This window comes from Procambarus clarkii, chromosome 92, assembly GCF_040958095.1.
Source record: "Procambarus clarkii isolate CNS0578487 chromosome 92, FALCON_Pclarkii_2.0, whole genome shotgun sequence".
NCBI classification, from domain to species: Eukaryota; Metazoa; Arthropoda; class Malacostraca; order Decapoda; family Cambaridae; genus Procambarus; species Procambarus clarkii.
In genome coordinates this window covers 6,738,415-6,756,765 of record NC_091241.1, presented here as the reverse complement: position 1 = coordinate 6,756,765, position 18,351 = coordinate 6,738,415, and the positions used below count along the sequence as shown (strand labels likewise).

The 18,351-nt window shown below is 47.7% G+C and overlaps 1 protein-coding gene across 39 annotated transcripts in view; it reads left to right on the top strand.

Annotated features, from left to right (window-relative positions):
• tou (toutatis) overlaps positions 1–18,351 on the top strand; it is a 435,009-nt gene that overhangs the window by 117,984 nt on the left and 298,674 nt on the right. For all 39 annotated transcript variants that reach the window (XM_069319208.1, XM_069319211.1, XM_069319249.1 and 36 more), the window contains one exon: positions 16,002–16,556. The gene's annotated coding sequence lies outside the window, so the exon portion shown is untranslated. The remainder of the gene's footprint in view (positions 1–16,001; positions 16,557–18,351) is intronic.

Sequence of the window (18,351 nt, the reverse complement as noted above, 5' to 3'; positions counted from 1 at the left end):
ACCCAGGTGGTATGGCAGGGAGGGGGAGCGTTGGAGCGAGGCTGGCTGGCCTGACGAACAGGGGCAGCTCATGTGATTGTGTCAGGAATGTTAATGCAGCAGTGCGCAAGTTGCAGAGCCTTGTAATGCACTTGCTTCCTTGCTTGCTTGCTTGCTGCAACGGCAGTGAGTGGTGGTTAAGTCCACCCAGCTGCTCTCTGCATTATTAAGCGACCCTGTTTACCGGCGATTTTGCGTGTGATGCCATAATATAAAAAATTGCCTTTTTTTTAAGTTCAAATACACAAAGACGTGCTCAGATACATATACACTGTATATAGGTTATCTCTCAACATTGTTAGCCGTGACGTCACTAGATAAGCTATGCCAGTGAATGGTTAACTTTAAGGACAGAACCTCGTGCTGTGGCTCATGTTGTGCGTCATCTGTGTAGCCTACTCTGGTGTTTTCTGTGCCAACCCCACATTAATTATGAGCTGTAACACGCTGAGGCGCCCGTGGCCAGGATAGCAGAGAGATATATAGCCGTGCCACATGTTTTGGGTCTTGTTCGGTATTCTTCTTGTGCATGCAGCTGTGGGTTCATCAATGTGCAAGCCTTTGTAGGCTTGAGTTGTGCAATATTGTGTTTGCAACTCAGCCTAGCAGAGTCGTAGGTCTATTTAGAAAAGTAATCGAGCATAGAAGGTTTTGTATTTATGTTCGCGTACGTGATTGCTTAATGCATTAGCTATGCACAGTTAGGCTACATTTGTCACACATGAGGATTGTAGGATCCTCCAAAAGGACTTGAACAGGTTGTAGTGTGTGTCAGAGAAATGGCTACTGGAGTTCAAGACAAGCAAATGTAAAGTTATGTTAATGGGGTTAGGTGACAGGAGACCAAAGGGGCAGTACACAATGAAGGGAAACTACCTATCTGTGACGATTCGAGAGAGACCTGGGAGTGGACGTCTATATGATTATTGATATATTTTAGTTTTGTTTTATTAGTTTTATAAAACTGTAATATCAATATAGATATAAGTTAAGTACTAATTGTAATTAGGAAGCAATAAAATTATTATCTTCAAAAACTAAGACGGTTAGGTGAGGTTGTGGTTTTCTATTCAGTTTTTCAGGTAAACTAAAATATTCACAATATATTTGACAGTACGATTTAATACTAAGTGAAAATAAGTACAATTTCTAACTGCTATGAATAGTACATAATTGCACTTAATTGTCTTCTTACATTTACCACCCCATTTTTGGAGGACGGGCTGCTATATTAGACCTCAACTTGGATTATTACACAAACAATTTCATCTATCCTTCACACCTTATAGCTACAATGTCTAAGTTATTATACATACAAAAGTGAACATACACAGACCTGTGTTAAAACACGTGTACATTTTCCAGTACTCCCAAAACCCGTGTACATTTTCCAATGAAATATTCCCGCATAAATATACATATTAATGATACGTCCATTTTGTCCCAGAGTTACGAGGGATAGGGTATGAAGAGCGACTGAAGGAGCTAAACCTGACGACACTAGAAAAAATGCGGGAGAGGAGGGGATATGATAGAAACATATGAAATACTTAGGGGGATTGACAGATTGGAAATAGACTTAATACTTACAGAACAAGGGGATATGGGCGGAAACTGGAAACTCAGATGAGTCACAGAGATGTTAGGAAGTTTTGTTTTAACGTGAGCGTAATGGGAAAATGGAATGAACTTTAAGGAGCAGTTTGTGGAAGCAAAAACTAGATGCGAAAGGAAAATGGGACAGGAGTCATTGCTATAATCAACCGATGGCTAGAAAAGAACCAATGCTCAATCCTGCAGGCACAAATAGGTGAGTACACACACACACACACACACACACACACACACACACACACACACACACACACACACACACACACACACACACACACACACACACACACACACACACACACACACACACACACACACGCGCACGCACACACGCGCACGCACACGCACACGCACACATTCGGGGGCCTCGTAGCTGAGTGGATAGCGCCTGGGGGTCGTAGTCCTAATGGTTCGGGTTCGATTTCCGGCGGAGGCGGAAAGAAATGGGCAGAGTTTCTTTCATTCCGATGCTCCTGTTCATCTAGCATTAAATATGTACTGAGAGTTAGACAGCTGCTACGGGCTGCTGTAATGGCCCGGGACCATTACGTAATAGAGGTTATCTTGATTTCGGGGCTTAGCGTCCCCGCTGCCCGGTCCTCGACCAGGCCTCCTTTTTGTAATGACTTATGCATGCATTTTTTTTTTATCTTTATTTAAGAAAATACAATATAAATCACATATACATAAGTTTTACAAGGTAATTATACATTACAACATGCATTAAATAATCAAGCCTTACGTAATGGAGGACTTGTGTATGCATACAAGTATCAAACACACACAAAAGCCTCAAGCAAATTATTCAACCTAGAATTTCCACAAGTAAATATTGTTGTTGACCAAGCCTACCCTTCCGTTAGTGTGTTCTGTCTCCTTGTAGGTTATGTCCTTCCCATACCCGTTTCTTCTCCATACTTCACCCTTTCCCGTCCTATTTAACCTTCCCATCCACTATCCACCACCACCCTCTTTTCCATCTCTTCCAGTTTAGACAAAAACATAACCAGTTTCCATCCACCTGACGGACCATTCCTCTCCTCCCCCCCTCTCTCCAGTGTGGTGGACACGTGGACGGGTGACCTTACCATTTACAGTGTCCAGATGACCAGTAGGCAAGTGAAAATGTTGTGCTCTCTGTCTCTGTCTCTCACTCTCTCTCTCACTCTCTCTGTGTCTCTGTCTCTCTGTCTCTCTCTCTCTCTCTGTGTCTCTCTCTCTCACTCTCTCTCACTCTCTCTCACTCTCTCTGTCTCTCTCTCTCTCTCACTCTGTGTCTCTGTCTCTCTCACTCTCTCTCTCTCTCTCACTCTCTCTCTCACTCTCTCTCTCTGTCTGTCTGTCTGTCTCTCTCTCTCTGTCTCCCCCCCTCTCTCTCTCCCCCCCCTGAAGCAACATCGGGCCACGCCTGGATAAATTGCTTTGAGTTTAAAGTTCACATAGTGTATAGTCATTAGTCGCATTTCCCAAGGTCTCCATTCAACGTCATGTTAGTCAATTCTCTGCTAAAGCCTATTTTATGCTTACGTGTTGAGTTTCTTGATTAGAATTTTTGACGTAAATTAAAGCTGGGTGAATTTAAGCTTTTTATTCTCATATCTACTTGCATGTTGCTTCAGTTCATCAAAATATGAATTCAGTTTATTGTACTCGTTGAGTTTTACCCCACAATATTTTTAATTAAGATGTTTGTTTAAAACTTGCTTGCATATTACTAGTTTTTTCTAGATTTGTAAAAGCTAGGCTATATATTCCTGCAGCCTCATCTGAGGCTTGGTTCAGACTTACTGATGAAGTTTTAGCCTCAAATTGCAGACGTTAAGCTTGACGCTTATATGTCTCATTTGCATCTTACTCCAACCTTGCCTAACGCTCCCTTTTGGAACCTCTGAAAATCGTGTGTAGGGGTAGTTTGTAATGGGTAAGTTGTCTTAGGCTTCCCATGATTCATGAACCGAATTTGGGGGAGGAAGAATTTTACATCCCATCCCCACCCCTTTTCCTCCCACCCACATCATTCGCAGCGTGCTTTTATCCGGCACTGTGATCATATTCTCCGCTAAACCGGATTCTAATCTCTTTTTAAACCGGATTTATGCTCCGCGTCACCAGGGTTGCTCGTACCGACCATTTACCAATTTACACATCCCCATTTCACTCGTGGCGCTAACATACGGCCGAGGTTTGAACTACACAAATGCCGCTGTCCGGATAACGACCTCAACGGCGAATAAAAACTAATTAGTTTAGTGTAATTAGCGGCGACAAATCGAATGAACGTGATTTACGAGACTGTCCTTATTGCGAACAATACGGATTGACCCATTGGGTGTCGGGAACTGTTCCTCCTCAATTCTCTCTCACTTGACACAGAGTTGCAACTCCGTTTTATATATACATTATGAAGTAATTAACGGTAATTGTAGTTGATATTTTAGAGGATTGAACACCTTTCCTCCCCCCCCCCACACACACACAGTTTGTGACGACATCTACGTACTTGTGAAATCCTGTGGTGGTGGAGTTGATGGTGGTGGTGGAACTGACAGTGGAGTTGATGGTGGTGGTAAGAGAGGAGTTGATGGTGGTGGTGGAACTGATAGTGAAAGTTGTGGTGGTGGTGGGAGAAACTGACAGTAGAAATAGAGTTGGGCAGCGAGATTGTTCTTGTGTAGTTGAGGATAGTTGTAGTATATAACTACCATATATGGTAGTTGGTACCATGGTACCATTGTTCCTCCTCCTCCCCCCCACCTCCCCCTTTCACTCTCCCTCCTCTTGTGGCGCTGAAGGGTGAAAGTTGCTCGACGGAGCCTTGGTCCCGTTCGAGCTATTTCTTTACTCTGTTAAGGAAAGTGAGATGTATAGATGGAGGTGGAAGGCTTGCTGCTGCTTGTGAGGTGTGGGGGGGGGGTTAGGAGGAGGAGGGGGCAGTGTCATGTGGTGGGGGGAGGGGGAGTGTCATGTGGTGGGGGAAAGGGGAGTGTCACATGGTGGGGGGAGGAAGGGGAAGATAAACTCGCGAAGGAACATTACAGTTGCCAGCAAATATGAAGGAGTTTGTCACCTGGAGGCCCGCCATCTTGTCGAATTGAACCATCGGACCCAAGCGTTTGATTTTTGGGTCAGTGGAGTTTTTATTTGTTGATCAGCATGAGCGCCGTTGTTCGTTATCTTGGCTACCCCGGTGTGTGTGTGTGTGTCGTCGCTGTGGTTAGTTATCGTAACAGATCACAGATAACCTGAAACCTGGTCGGATCTCGGCTCCAAGTCTCTTGGGACATGATGGGTAAGCGTCACTCTGAACTCCTGTGACGTGTGTATTCCGGGTAATACAAACACTGTATGCAGGAGACATAGCTGAAATAGAGGGGAATACAGATAACGTATACGGCATACATAGACACGAGCAGAATAACTCTCAGTACCCCCCTCCACATCCAGGTATATACCAGGTACATGCGTGGGACTAGTAATTAGTGCAGCATACCCCTTCATCACCACCACAACAATCACCACCATCACAACCACTACTGCTATCTACCAACGTCATTAACATTACTACCTTTCTCATAACAACCACCACCACTACTATAACTGTGCCACCACAACCACTACCATCATAACTGCCACCACCACCACCCAGCAAGGCGAGGCACACTGGGGAACTTGGGTAGAAAGGACACCACCTGCTTCATTGCCTTATTGATAAAAGTTGGTTGATGATAAGACTGTCGCAGTGGTGTCGTGGTGGTGGTGTCGTGGGGGTGTCGCTGTGGTGGTGGTGTCGTGGGGGTGGTGGTGGTGTCGTGGTGTCGTGGTGGTGGTGTCGTGGGGGTGGTCGTGGTGTCGTGGGGGTGGTGGTGGTGTCGTGGTGTCGTGGTGGTGGTGTCGTGGTGGTGGTGTCGTGGGGGTGGTCGTGGTGTCGTGGTGGTGGTGGTGTCGTGGTGGTGGTGGTGTCGTGGTGGTGGTGGTGTCGTGGTGGGTGGATAGGTTCTTATTTATCAGTGCTTACGTATAAGTAAACTACAAGGAAGTGAGGTCTAGCTCTACACGACACAGCCATGGTGATGAAATAGAGGGGAATACAGAGAAGGTATACGGTATACATAGACACGAGTTTCCATCCACTGCTCCTGGAGAACAAAAAATGTGTTCTTTAATGTTATTCAAATTGTTTTATTATTCATCCATATCTGTAAATAACCCATAACATTCGTAAATCAATAGAGGCTTAATAGGCTCTCACGTCCGCAAACTGTTCCAAACCCAACTGGTATGGAACAGTGTTGTTGTGGGGTCTCCGGCTTGTATCAAGCGTAGGCTAAACACGCAAATGAATGAGTCTGGGTTATCTTGAGGTTATCTTGAGATTATTTCGGGGCTTTTTAGTGTCCCCGCGGCCCGGTCCTTGACCAGGCCTCCACCCCCAGGAAGCAGCCCGTGACAGCTGACTAACACCCAGGTACCTATTTACTGCTAGGTAACAGGGGCATTCAGGGTGAAAGAAACTTTGCCCATTTGTTTCTGCCTCGTGCGGGAATCGAACCCGCGCCACATAATTACGAGTCGAGCGCGCTATCCACCAGGCTACGAGACCCCTGGGTGGGTACAAATAGTCCAGGCTCGAATAATCGCAGGGGGGGGGGACATGCTTACCCAATATAAGAGAGGACATGATCTTGATATGCACAATACTTGGAGGCATTGGCTAGGCTGCCAGGGACATGGCAAGGACCAAAAAACGAGGAAGGACACATGAACAAGTTTTAGCAGGAACATTGGCATTGTAAGATTGTCTCGGAGTCAAGAAAGTGGTCAGGAGGATGGGGTCATGGGAGCTGAAGCTCAACCCGGTCCAACCAAGTGTACGTGGACGCACCCTATGGTAAGATTCAGCTCCTTGGAACACAAAGTTCCAAGTAGCACGGGCTATGGTGATCCCGCGGTGGACTTACCTGGCACAGGAGCGGGGTCGTCCGTTACCCCAGGGTCCAATCTTCCACACACGTGTATACAGGAAGGTCTGCTGCTGCTCATATGGTCTTACTATATGTCTTGGAAGACCTTCACACGAGTACACAGAGTATGATGTATACACAACACAGCCACGTGTATGTATACACAACACAGCCACATATATACATTACACAGACACGAAGCAACAGTTCATTAAAAAAAAAAAGTTACATTAAAAAGCCACATTGAAGTGGTTCAATAAAAATGATGAGAGTGTTGCCATATGTGAGGGGTTGGTTGGGGGAGGGGAGTGTGTATGTCAATGTTTAAGTAAGCGAGAGCAGTGCACTGTATCTCCCCTACCCCCCTCCCCTCACCCTCTTACACCTCTCTCCCCCTCCCACACTCCAACTCTCCAACATTACCCCCCTTATCTCCCCTCATCTCCCCTCATACCCCTCCCTTTTATTTCTCCTTCCTGTTCACACCTTTGCCCATCTTCGTCTCTGTCCCTCCCTATACCCCCAACTCTCCCCTCTCACCCCAACTCTCCTCGCTTCCTCCTTCTCTGTTCCCCCTCTCCCTTTCTCCCCCTTTCCCTTTCTCCCCCTTTCCCTTTCTCCCCCCTCTCCCTTTCTCCCCCCTCTCCCTTTCTCCCCCCTCTCCCTTTCTCCCCCCTCTCCCTTTCTCCCCCCTCTCCCTTTCTCCCCCTCTCCCTTTCTCCCCCCTCTCCCTTTCTCCCCCCTCTCCCTTTCTCCCCCCTCTCCCTTTCTCCCCCCTCTCCCTTTCTCCCCCCTCTCCCTTTCTCCCCCCTTTCTCGTCTCTCCCCCATAACTTCCTCCCCATAACCGCTTCCCCCAACGACAGCTGGTGTAGGACGCCTCCCTGGAGCGACGCTAAGCCAGGTGTGTGTACCTGTGGTCAGGTTTGGAGGGGGGGATGGGAGGGGTGGAGCAGGGGGGGGGGGCTGGGGGGGGGAGATTGTTACCTGTACTGGTTCATGTGACAGTTGAGGCGCTCCTGCCCGCACTCCTACCTGCTTACCTATGTGCCTGCTTGCCTATGTGCCTGCTTGCCTATGTGCCTGCTTGCCTATGTGCCTGCTTGCCTACGTAACTGCTTGCCTATGTACCTGCTTGCCTATGTACCTGCTTGCCTATGTACCTGCTTGCCTATGTACCTGCTTGCCAATGTACCTGCTTGCCTATGTACCTGCTTGCCTACCTACCTGCTTGCCTACCTACCTGCCTGCTTGCCTACCTACCTGCCTGCTTGCCTACCTACCTGCCTGCTTGCCTACCTACCTACCTGCTTGCCTACTTGATGGGTCAGTTAGTCTGTCTGCCTGCCTGCTTACATACCTGCTTCCCTGTCTGTCTACTCAGACCTTTGTACCACATAAGAATCCGGGGTCGATTCGTACGTGTTCTTGTATCCTGTTCTGTGGTTCAAGCTTCTGAGTGGAACGAGAGACCAGATTCACGAACTTACGAACCTGTATATCTTTTCTCAATCTTTGGCGGCTTTGACTAAACAGTTAATGAGCTCCGAAGCACCAGGAGGCTGTTTATAACAATAACAACAGTTGATCGGTACAAGTTTTCATGCTTGTAAACTGTTTAATAAATGTAACCAAAGCCGTTAAAGATTGAGGAAAGATGTACATGTTCGTAAGTGCTTGCGTAACTGCTTCGTGAATCTGGCCCCTGACGTTGTGGGGGGTGGGCTTAGTGGTTGAGGTCACAGAAAACGGGAAACTGAATATAGAAATCAAGCGTTGCTTTGACACTTGCTTTGAACTTTTTATTCTCAATAGCTGAATCTAAAACAACAAAAACAGCTTGCTGCTGTGGGCGTCTGTCTGTCTGTCTGTCTGCATCACAGACAGTGGGGGAAGGAGAGGGAGTGTACTCACCTAGTTCACCTAGTTGTGTTTGCGGGGGTTGAGCTCTGGCTCTTTGGTCCCGCCTCTCAACCGTCAATCAACAGGTGTACAGATTCATGAGCCTATCGGGCTCTGTCATATCTACACTTGAAACTGTGTATGGAGTCAGCCTCCCACATCACCCCCTAATGCATTCCATTTGTCAACCACTCTGACACTAAAAAAGTTCTTTCTAATATCTCTGTGGCTCATTTGGGCACTCAGTTTCCACCTGTGTCCCCTTGTGCGTGTTCCCCTTGTGTTAAATAGACTGTCTTTATCTACCCTATCAATCCCCTTCAGAATCTTGAATGTGGTGATCATGTCCCCCCTAACTCTTCTGTCTTCCAGCGAAGTGAGGTTTAATTCCCGTAGTCTCTCCTCGTAGCTCATACCTCTCAGCTCGGGTACTAGTCTGGTGGCAAACCTTTGAACCTTTTCCAGTTTAGTCTCTCTAGTTTAGTCTTTAGTGTGTGTGTGTGTGTGTGTTCGGTGTATAGCTGCTTTTCAGTTTCCATTTTTGTTTCTGAATCCTGGCTACAGCCTAACCAGCGTATACCTAGCTCCAAAAAACAATTTCCATTACTGATTATTGTGTAAGGATTTGCTTATATGTCTAGCTAATTTTCGGCGGAGCAGCGAAGGTTTTCTTATCTTCCAAGATCGGCGTTCGATCCCCAGTGGGCCAAGAGAGGCTGGCTATTGTTTCTTCACTCTGTCCTCATATTCCACTTACCTCATTGTCCTCGTATCCCAGCACCTTGTCCTCGTATCCCAGCTCCTTGTTGTCCTCGTATCCCAGCTCCTTGTTGTCCTCGTATCCCAGCTCCTTGTCCTCGTATCCCAGCTCCTTGTCCTCGTATCCCAGCTCCTTGTTGTCCTCGTATCCCAGCTCCTTGTCCTCGTATCTCAGCTCCTTGTCCTCGTATCTCAGCTCCTTGTCCTCGTATCCCAGCTCCTTGTTGTCCTCGTATCCCAGCTCCTTGTCCTCGTATCCCAGCTCCTTGTCGTCGTCGTATCCCAGCTCCTTGTCGTCGTCGTATCCCAGCTCCTTGTCGTCGTATCCCAGCTTCTCTTTGTCGTCGTCGTATCCCAGCTCCTTGTTGTTGTCTTCGTCGTATCCCAGCTCCTTGTTGTCGTCGTCGTATCCCAGCTCCTTGTTGTTGTCGTCGTATCCCAGCTCCTTGTTGTCGTCGTCGTATCCCAGCTCCTTGTTGTTGTCTTCGTCGTATCCCAACTCCTTGTTGTTGTCGTCGTCGTATCCCAGCTCCTTGTTGTCGTCGTCGTATCCCAGCTCCTTGTTGTTGTCTTCGTCGTATCCCAGCTCCTTGTTGTTGTCGTCGTATCCCAGCTCCTTGTTGTTGTCGTCGTATCCCAGCTCCTTGTTATCGTCGTCGTATCCCAGCTCCTTGTTGTCTTCGTCGTATCCCAGCTCCTTGTTGTCTTCGTCGTATCCCAGCTCCTTGTTGTTGTCGTCGTATCCCAGCTCCTTGTTGTCGTCGTCGTATCCCAGCTCCTTGTTGTTGTCTTCGTCGTATCCCAGCTCCTTGTTGTCGTCGTCGTATCCCAGCTCCTTGTTGTTGTCGTCGTATCCCAGCTCCTTGTCGTCGTCGTATCCCAGCTCCTTGTTGTTGTCTTCGTCGTATCCCAGCTCCTTGTTGTTGTCTTCGTCGTATCCCAGCTCCTTGTTGTTGTCGTCGTATCCCAGCTCCTTGTTGTCGTCGTCGTATCCCAGCTCCTTGTTGTTGTCGTCGTCGTATCCCAGCTCCTTGTTGTCGTCGTCGTATCCCAGCTCCTTGTTGTTGTCGTCGTCGTATCCCAGCTCCTTGTTGTCGTCGTCGTATCCCAGCTCCTTGTTGTTGTCTTCGTCGTATCCCAGCTCCTTGTTGTTGTCGTCGTCGTATCCCAGCTCCTTGTTGTCGTATCCCAGCTTCTCTTTGTCGTCGTCGTATCCCAGCTCCTTGTTGTTGTCGTCGTATCCCAGCTCCTTGTTGTCGTCGTCGTATCCCAGCTCCTTGTTGTTGTCGTCGTCGTATCCCAGCTCCTTGTTGTCGTCGTCGTATCCCAGCTCCTTGTTGTTGTCGTCGTCGTATCCCAGCTCCTTGTTGTCGTCGTCGTATCCCAGCTCCTTGTCGTCGTATCCCAGCTTCTCTTTGTCGTCGTCGTATCCCAGCTCCTTGTTGTTGTCGTCGTATCCCAGCTCCTTGTTGTCGTCGTCGTATCCCAGCTCCTTGTTGTTGTCGTCGTCGTATCCCAGCTCCTTGTCGTCGTATCCCAGCTTCTCTTTGTCGTCGTCGTATCCCAGCTCCTTGTTGTTGTCTTCGTCGTATCCCAGCTCCTTGTTGTTGTCGTCGTCGTATCCCAGCTCCTTGTTGTTGTCGTCGTCGTATCCCAGCTCCTTGTTGTTGTCGTCGTCGTATCCCAGCTCCTTGTTGTTGTCGTCGTATCCCAGCTCCTTGTTGTTGTCGTCGTCGTATCCCAGCTCCTTGTTGTCGTCGTCGTATCCCAGCTCCTTGTTGTTGTTGTCGTCGTATCCCAGCTCCTTGTTGTTGTCGTCGTCGTATCCCAGCTCCTTGTTGTTGTCGTCGTCGTATCCCAGCTCCTTGTTGTTGTCGTCGTCGTATCCCAGCTCCTTGTTGTTGTCTTCGTCGTATCCCAGCTCCTTGTTGTTGTCGTCGTCGTATCCCAGCTCCTTGTTGTTGTCGTCGTATCCCAGCTCCTTGTTGTCGTCGTCGTATCCCAGCTCCTTGTTGTCTTCGTCGTATCCCAGCTCCTTGTTGTCGTCGTCGTATCCCAGCTCCTTGTTGTTGTCGTCGTATCCCAGCTCGTTGTCGTCGTCGTCGTATCCCAGCTCGTTGTCGTCGTCGTCGTATCCCAGCTCCTTGTTGTCGTCGTCGTATCCCAGCTCCTTGTTGTTGTTGTCGTCGTCGTATCCCAGCTCCTTGTTGTTGTCGTCGTCGTATCCCAGCTCCTTGTTGTCGTCGTCGTATCCCAGCTCCTTGTCGTCCTCGTATCCCAGCTCCTTGTCGTCCTCGTATCCCAGCTCCTTGTCGTCCTCGTATCCCAGCTCCTTGTCTTCGTATCTCAGCTCCTTGTTGTCGTCGTATCCCAGCTCCTTGTTGTCCTCGTATCCCAGCTCCTTGTCGTCGTCGTATCCCAGCTCCTAGTCCTCGTATCCCAGCTCCTTGTCCTCATATTCCATCCAAGTGCTATATAGTGTCACTGGCTAAGTGTGTTCTCTCATATAAATTACCCTACCCCTAACCTGCCCTTACCTAAACTATCTCCTGCCCTCCCTTTAAGCGGCTCTTAAGTTACTGTATACTTTGGCAACCGGCCTCCTAGCGGGGCTCTTGGTTACCGCTGGCCTTACAGTTTGGTAATGTATTGTCAGTACAGGTTTGGCTTGGTTCGGATATTAGCATTGCAGTAACGTGTGGGGACCCGTATCCGGATATTAACGTGTAGAGCGTATCCGGATATTAACGTGTAGAGCGTATCCGGATAAACTGCCGTGTACGAGTGGGTCTGGTTTTTGTGTGTTTATTTACGTTCCCGTTTTCTGTAAATACAGTGCGGAGGAAGACTAATATAATTTAGTGGGATTGGTTGAGGATTGGAAAATAGCTTTTTATAGTACGTATAAAACGTTATTTTCTGACTAAATAATGTTCTTTTTCTTATAGTGTGTTTTTGTCTGTTATTTTCCGCCTTTGCCTACTTTTATTTGAATAGGGTATATGAAAGGATGACTTTTGATTGTTTCTTGGACCTTGGTACAAATTTTTTTTACGGGTCAAAGTTCGAGGTTAATTATCTAGGGAGGAGGAGGGAGAGGGTTAGTGTTGATAATTATGGGGGGGGGGGGAAGGTTATATATTTTTTATTATTTTGAAGTTCCTCCGTTTTCTTTCGAAATGTCATTAGTGGAAATGTTTCTGATCGTCTCAGACATTTTCTCTACTACATTTTATCCTGCCTTTGTCACCGGCCGGCCACCCTATTCTTTCCTTGGTACTGTGGGGCGTTACCCCAACCACCTAGCATTCCTGGCCGCCATCCTGCTTCCCAGCACTCTCACCCCATCCTGTCCTAGGAGCCCCAGCAACACGGCTTGTCCCAGGACGCCTCCCAGCTCGGCCTTGTGCCTCCTAGCTCACCCGAGCATATCTAGCTCATCCTAGCACCCCTAGCTCAACCTAGCTCCCCTACTAACTCGCCACCCCACCCACAGGTCGACCTAGCACTTCCACCAACTCGTCCTAGCTTCCCACCGCCCCTCCCAGCGCGTCCTAGCACTAACCCAGCTCGTCCTAGCACTAACCCAGCCCACGCACCAGAACATTCTGCCACCAGCCTCGCCCAGGTATCGTATTTTAGATGTTGCAAACAAAAATACTGGATGACGCGCTTCTCATCTTTCAAGAGCCCTCAGTGTCCGTCTCCTTCCCGGGGTCTGTCTGGCCTCCAGTCCCGTCCCCCACACACACTACAACTCTTGTTTTGAACCTCTAATCAGACAGAGATATATTGTGTGTGTTTACTGTTTAGAGAGAGAGAGAGAGAAAGAGAGTGTGTTCCTGAGCCTACTGGGGCTGTGTGTGTGTGTGTGTGTGTGTGTATGTGTGTGTGTGTGTGTGTGTGTGTGTGTGTGTGTGTGTGTGTGTGTGTGTGTGTGTGTGTGTGTGTGTGTGTGTGAAATACATAGCCCTCCCTCCCTCCCCTTTTGCACATCCTGCCATGCCTCCTTGTCTCGTCTGTGTTATTTACGCGTGCGCGTTTAGAATCAGTCCCTCTTATATTTTCAAGCTGTAAATTATTGCGTATCTCTCCCGCCCGCGCTTTAGAGAATACAGATATAAAACTGTTAAAACGTTCCCAATAATTTAGAATGTTTTATTGAATGGATTCTGGCAGTTAAACAAATCATTGCACACGACATATTCTTTAGATTAAAATAGGCGGTTATTAAGGTGTAAATTGTTGTTTGATGTAAAGAGCTCATGTAGAGACGATACACTGTATGTATACACGATACACTGTATGTATACAGGTGTATTGATGCGTATACTGCGGCAGCTATGTTACTTGGCTCATACTGGGGGCAGTTATGTTACTTGGCTCATACTGGGGGCAGTTATGTTACTTGGCTCATACTGGGGGCAGTTATGTTACTTGGCTCATACTGGGGGCAGTTATGTTACTTGGCTCATACTGGGGGCAGTTATGTTACTTGGCTCATACTGGGGGCAGTTATGTTACTTGGCTCATACTGGGGGCAGTTATGTTACTTGGCTCATACTGAGGCAGTTATGTTACTTGGCTCATACTGGGACAGTTATGTTACTTGGCTCATACTGAGGCAGTTATGTTACTTGGCTCATACTGGGACAGTTATGTTACTTGGCTCATACTGGGGCAGTTATGTTACTTGGCTCATACTGAGACAGTTACGTTACTTGGCTAAGCAGATATCAAGCAGGTATACTGAATCAGTTACGTTACTTGGCTCATACTGAGTCAGTTACGTTACTTGGCTCACACTGGGACAGTTATGTTACTTGGCTAAGCAGATATCAAGCAGGTATACCGAATCAGTTACGTTACTTGGCTCATACTGGGGCATGAGCATGAGTTTTCACACTGACGGAAGAGGAGGAGGAGGAGCCCAGTGTGTGTGTGTGTGCTCATCCTGGTGTGTGACGTTTCTGCCAGCCATGTTCCACACCTGGAGAAAAACAGAGCTAGGGGGCGGAATGTAGTCATAATTACTAGTTTTTATTTTACCTCGTCTCCGTGAGTCTAGTCTACGCTGTGGTGAGTTGGCTATCGTGTCATTTCAGGGAGTTGAAGGTGTGGTGGGCAGTGGTGGTGGGTTATCGCCGGCACCACAACGCTGGGAGTAATCGCACACAACATGGCCCGCTGCACGATAATACTTTCGAGAGGAGATACAGAGAGAGGGGACACGATAGCGTCTATATTGGGGAAGCGGAGGGGCAGAGGCGGGCGGCGGAGGAACAAAAGGGTGGGTGGGTGTGTTTGTGTCGGTGAGCCTCCGCGGTGGATGGCAGCTAACCCACACTGCTGTAGCTTGAGTTTCCGCCTGACACACTCACACTCGCACACACGCACACAGTGTGTGTGTGTGTGTGTGTGTGTGTGTGTGTGTGTGTGTGTGTGTGTGTGTGTGTGTGTGTGTGTGTGTGTGTGTGTGTGTGTGTGTGTGTGTGTGTTCCTAGATAATAAGCCCATGAACCTGTACACCTGTTGATTGACGGGTTGAGAGGCGGGACTAAAGAGCCAGAGCTCAACCCCCCCCCCCCCCCACACACACACACACACACACACACACACACACACACACACACACACACACACACACACACACACACACACACACACACACACACACACACTCACTCACTCACTCACTCACTCACTCACTCACTTTTCCCTTCCTGGCGTCAGCGTTGTAATTATTGGGTCATGCTCGCGGGGTCCATGTCTGCGTGTCACCACCTCCTCGTTCTCTGGTAGTCTCGAAAATGCTCGGGCAATGATCCTGTGATGAGAAATCTTTGTATACGCTGTGATCTGTCTCATAAATCCAGAAGGATTATAAGATCTTTAGCGCAGTCAACTCAGTCCCGTATTCGATTTCCGGACAGAACGAGACAGGAAATCGTTCACCTAAAATAGGTGGCCGGGATTTAGGCTACTGTTGTGGGTTGCGTCTTGAGAAAGGTCAGTTGTTCGGCTTGCTAGGAGACCTCGCCATGGCAAAGAGGGCTCATGCCCCCGACAAAGGGAACGCATATCGCTTGGTAAAGGTGGGAGGGAGCCCGTTCATACCGTCATATCATGTTTTGTAACTTATATGGAGCCGTGACATTAACTGAGAATTAGTAGTATTTTCCCCTTGTAAATGGATGTAGATATGATCGTTATAGTACTAGACCCAATAGCTTCAACTAGCGTTAATTTTAGACAAATGAGATCGACCGAGTTTAAAAACCTGGTCAATAGGAATACATCCGCCCCCGTTTGTGTGTGTGTGTGTGTGTGTGTGTGTGTGTGTGTGTGTGTGTGTGTGTGTGTGTGTGTGTGATTTTTTTCTGTTCTTTAGGGTGGTGCGGAGTGAGCGCGGCAGCAGCAGCAGCAGCAGCAGGAGGGCGGCAGTGGGGTCCCAGCCTGGTGTATTGACGTGGTGTTGTCGCCATGGCATTACCTACTTGTGGGGTGCTTCTGCCAACGGCTGCTTCTCCACCACCACCACCACCACACACAGACATACACATACACACACATACACGCACGCACACACTGCCCACGCTCTCTCCTCGCCCTGCTCCCACCATGTCTCCATTACCGTACATTCACAGCGCTCGCGCTATTTGTATACATTCGATTTGCTTGAAATTCCACTTCGTTATCTAATAACCTTCCTTTTTTTTGTTTGCAGTTATATATAAAGTTACAAGGAAAAAACCCCACCACACACACACAAGAGAAAAAGAAGTTGGTTGCACTGTCCGTCTAGTGTACGACGACTGACGTGGAGAGGTTATCATAACTCTGGCGCCCCAATTGTGTATCTTCCTGGGCTGGAAGCCTCGTCATCCCGCCCGTGTTATCTCTGGCCAAATGAAGCTCACTTTGGAGAGTTGAATAGTGAAGTGGTGTTAGCCTGGCACAAGAAAAGAGATAGAGAGGCACCTGTGTTTACGTAAGAGTGATAAAAGGCCTTAGTGAGTCCACGCTTTGGTGCCAAGATGGACTGATGTGGAACGCATCGTTGCTCTGGCACTGTGATCGTTGCAATAAAACGGAAAGTTCGACGCTGAATAGTGGGAAATAATGAAGTGAATTGGAATGGAAAAAAAGAAATGTATTCGCATTGCTTTTAGTGATTTTTTTTTTTTAGTTTAACCTAAGATTGAGTGCTTATAAGAATGGAACTTATTATTCACAAGACAACGCAGCCGGATTTAACGACGCCACTACGGATATGAGAGAGGTAAGTGTAATTATTATTCGCTCTGTATATTTGCAATGTTCTTGAATTTTCAACTTGCAGTTCAGAGAGAGGGAAGGGGGTAGTGGAGAGAGATGGGGGAGCACACTGTTAACGACACAAGGGAACTTTACCTTGCAAAGTGTAGCTCTTGGTAGATTGCAAGCTTCAAGTTGTTAATGGAAGTAAAAGGTGTTATTAACACCTTAGTAGGGAGTAGCAGCGGCTGAATCATAAAGCAGCTATTTCCTAACTTAAAATTGGTTTACATTTATGGCTGTAGTGAATAGTGTAATGTTGCAATGGTGGAGTTTTACACAACGGCGGTTGTCCTCGATGCGTCAGACCTGAAGGTGGCATTATCACTGGCTGAGCGCTATTGTGCAATACTGACGGTAGAAGCAACATCAAAGTATTAAATTTGAACTGTACATCTAGCAAGAACAATATTTAGTTGCTCTCCTAGATCTCCTTGCTGGGGGAGGGGTTGAGCTTTGGCTCTTTGGTCCCGCCTCTCAACTGTCAATCAACTGGTGTGTACGTATTCTCGAGACTATTGGGCTCTTTATCAAATCTACATTTGAAACTGGGTATGGCGTGCATATGGAACGTGTGGGGCTTGGTTTAGTAGGCCTATAGTAGTTATCCACTTGTTTATTTGCCACGTTCAAGTAGGCCGTATTTAGGGTGATTGGTGTGACCAAGCAATTGTTGGTAGTGTATCTAGAATACTTTAATTAGGGCATCAGTATAGGTATAATGCTGTAATAGTAGACTTGTATAGCTGTAATAGTAGACTTGTATAGCTATAATAGACGTGTATAACTATAACAATAAAGCTGTATAGCTATGATGCTCTCATAAAGGCACCAGAATAGCTATAACGCTCTCATTGTATACCAGAATAGTTATAATGCTCTCATTGGGGTCCCAGTATAGCTATAATGCTCTCACTGGGCCCCAATTGAGGGCACCAAAATCACTAGCGAAGGCACTAGCAGCTTGAATGTTAAAAGCATATTGAACATTGCTTGAGATGTGGTATACGAGAGGGGGACTACGACGCCCAGAGAGTACAGGGTTAACACAAAGGTGGCAAGGTTAGCTGGGAAGCGGGAGGTGGTATGGTGGGTGAGAGAGAGAGTGGGGGTTTAGAACGGCTTGGGTTGGAGAGGCAGGCAGGAGTAGGTGGTGGTGGTGGCGGCGGCAGTGGCTGATGCGGGTTGCTGGGAAAAATGAGGACCGAGATGCGCACGGCCATGTTGGGTGAGGAATTTTCGGGGCCCCCCCGACACCATGATGGTTCTCGCTTGGGAAGGAGGGATGGCGGCGGCTGGGGTAGACAGCTCTTGGCGCGCCCACTCTAAAACCTGTCACACGCTAATGCTGGCATTTTTCTTGCCGTTTTTGTTTCTTAGCTATATCTTAATCTAATGTTGCTTGATATTTCCTTTCTTGGGTATAGTTTCAGCATGTTTTTTATATGTCGGGAGTACGTTTACCTAACATGTTGATTTTTGTTTCCATTTTGTAGGCGATTAACGCTCCTTGCTGAATTAAAAACTAACGTAAACACGGTTTAGCGCCATATGTGCGACGCTTGGAAGTAGTACCAAACAGCTGATGTCATCAACCGAGCCTGGACCAGTGAATACGAGGCGGCTGGTGTAGTGTGGTGTTCACCACTCCACTACCAGGCCACACTGCACTCTCCATTGTGTGTACCGAGCGAGGGTAGCCTAGCCCAGCCCTCCCACATGCTGTAGGCTACACGGTATTGTTACTGTCTGTATCGTAG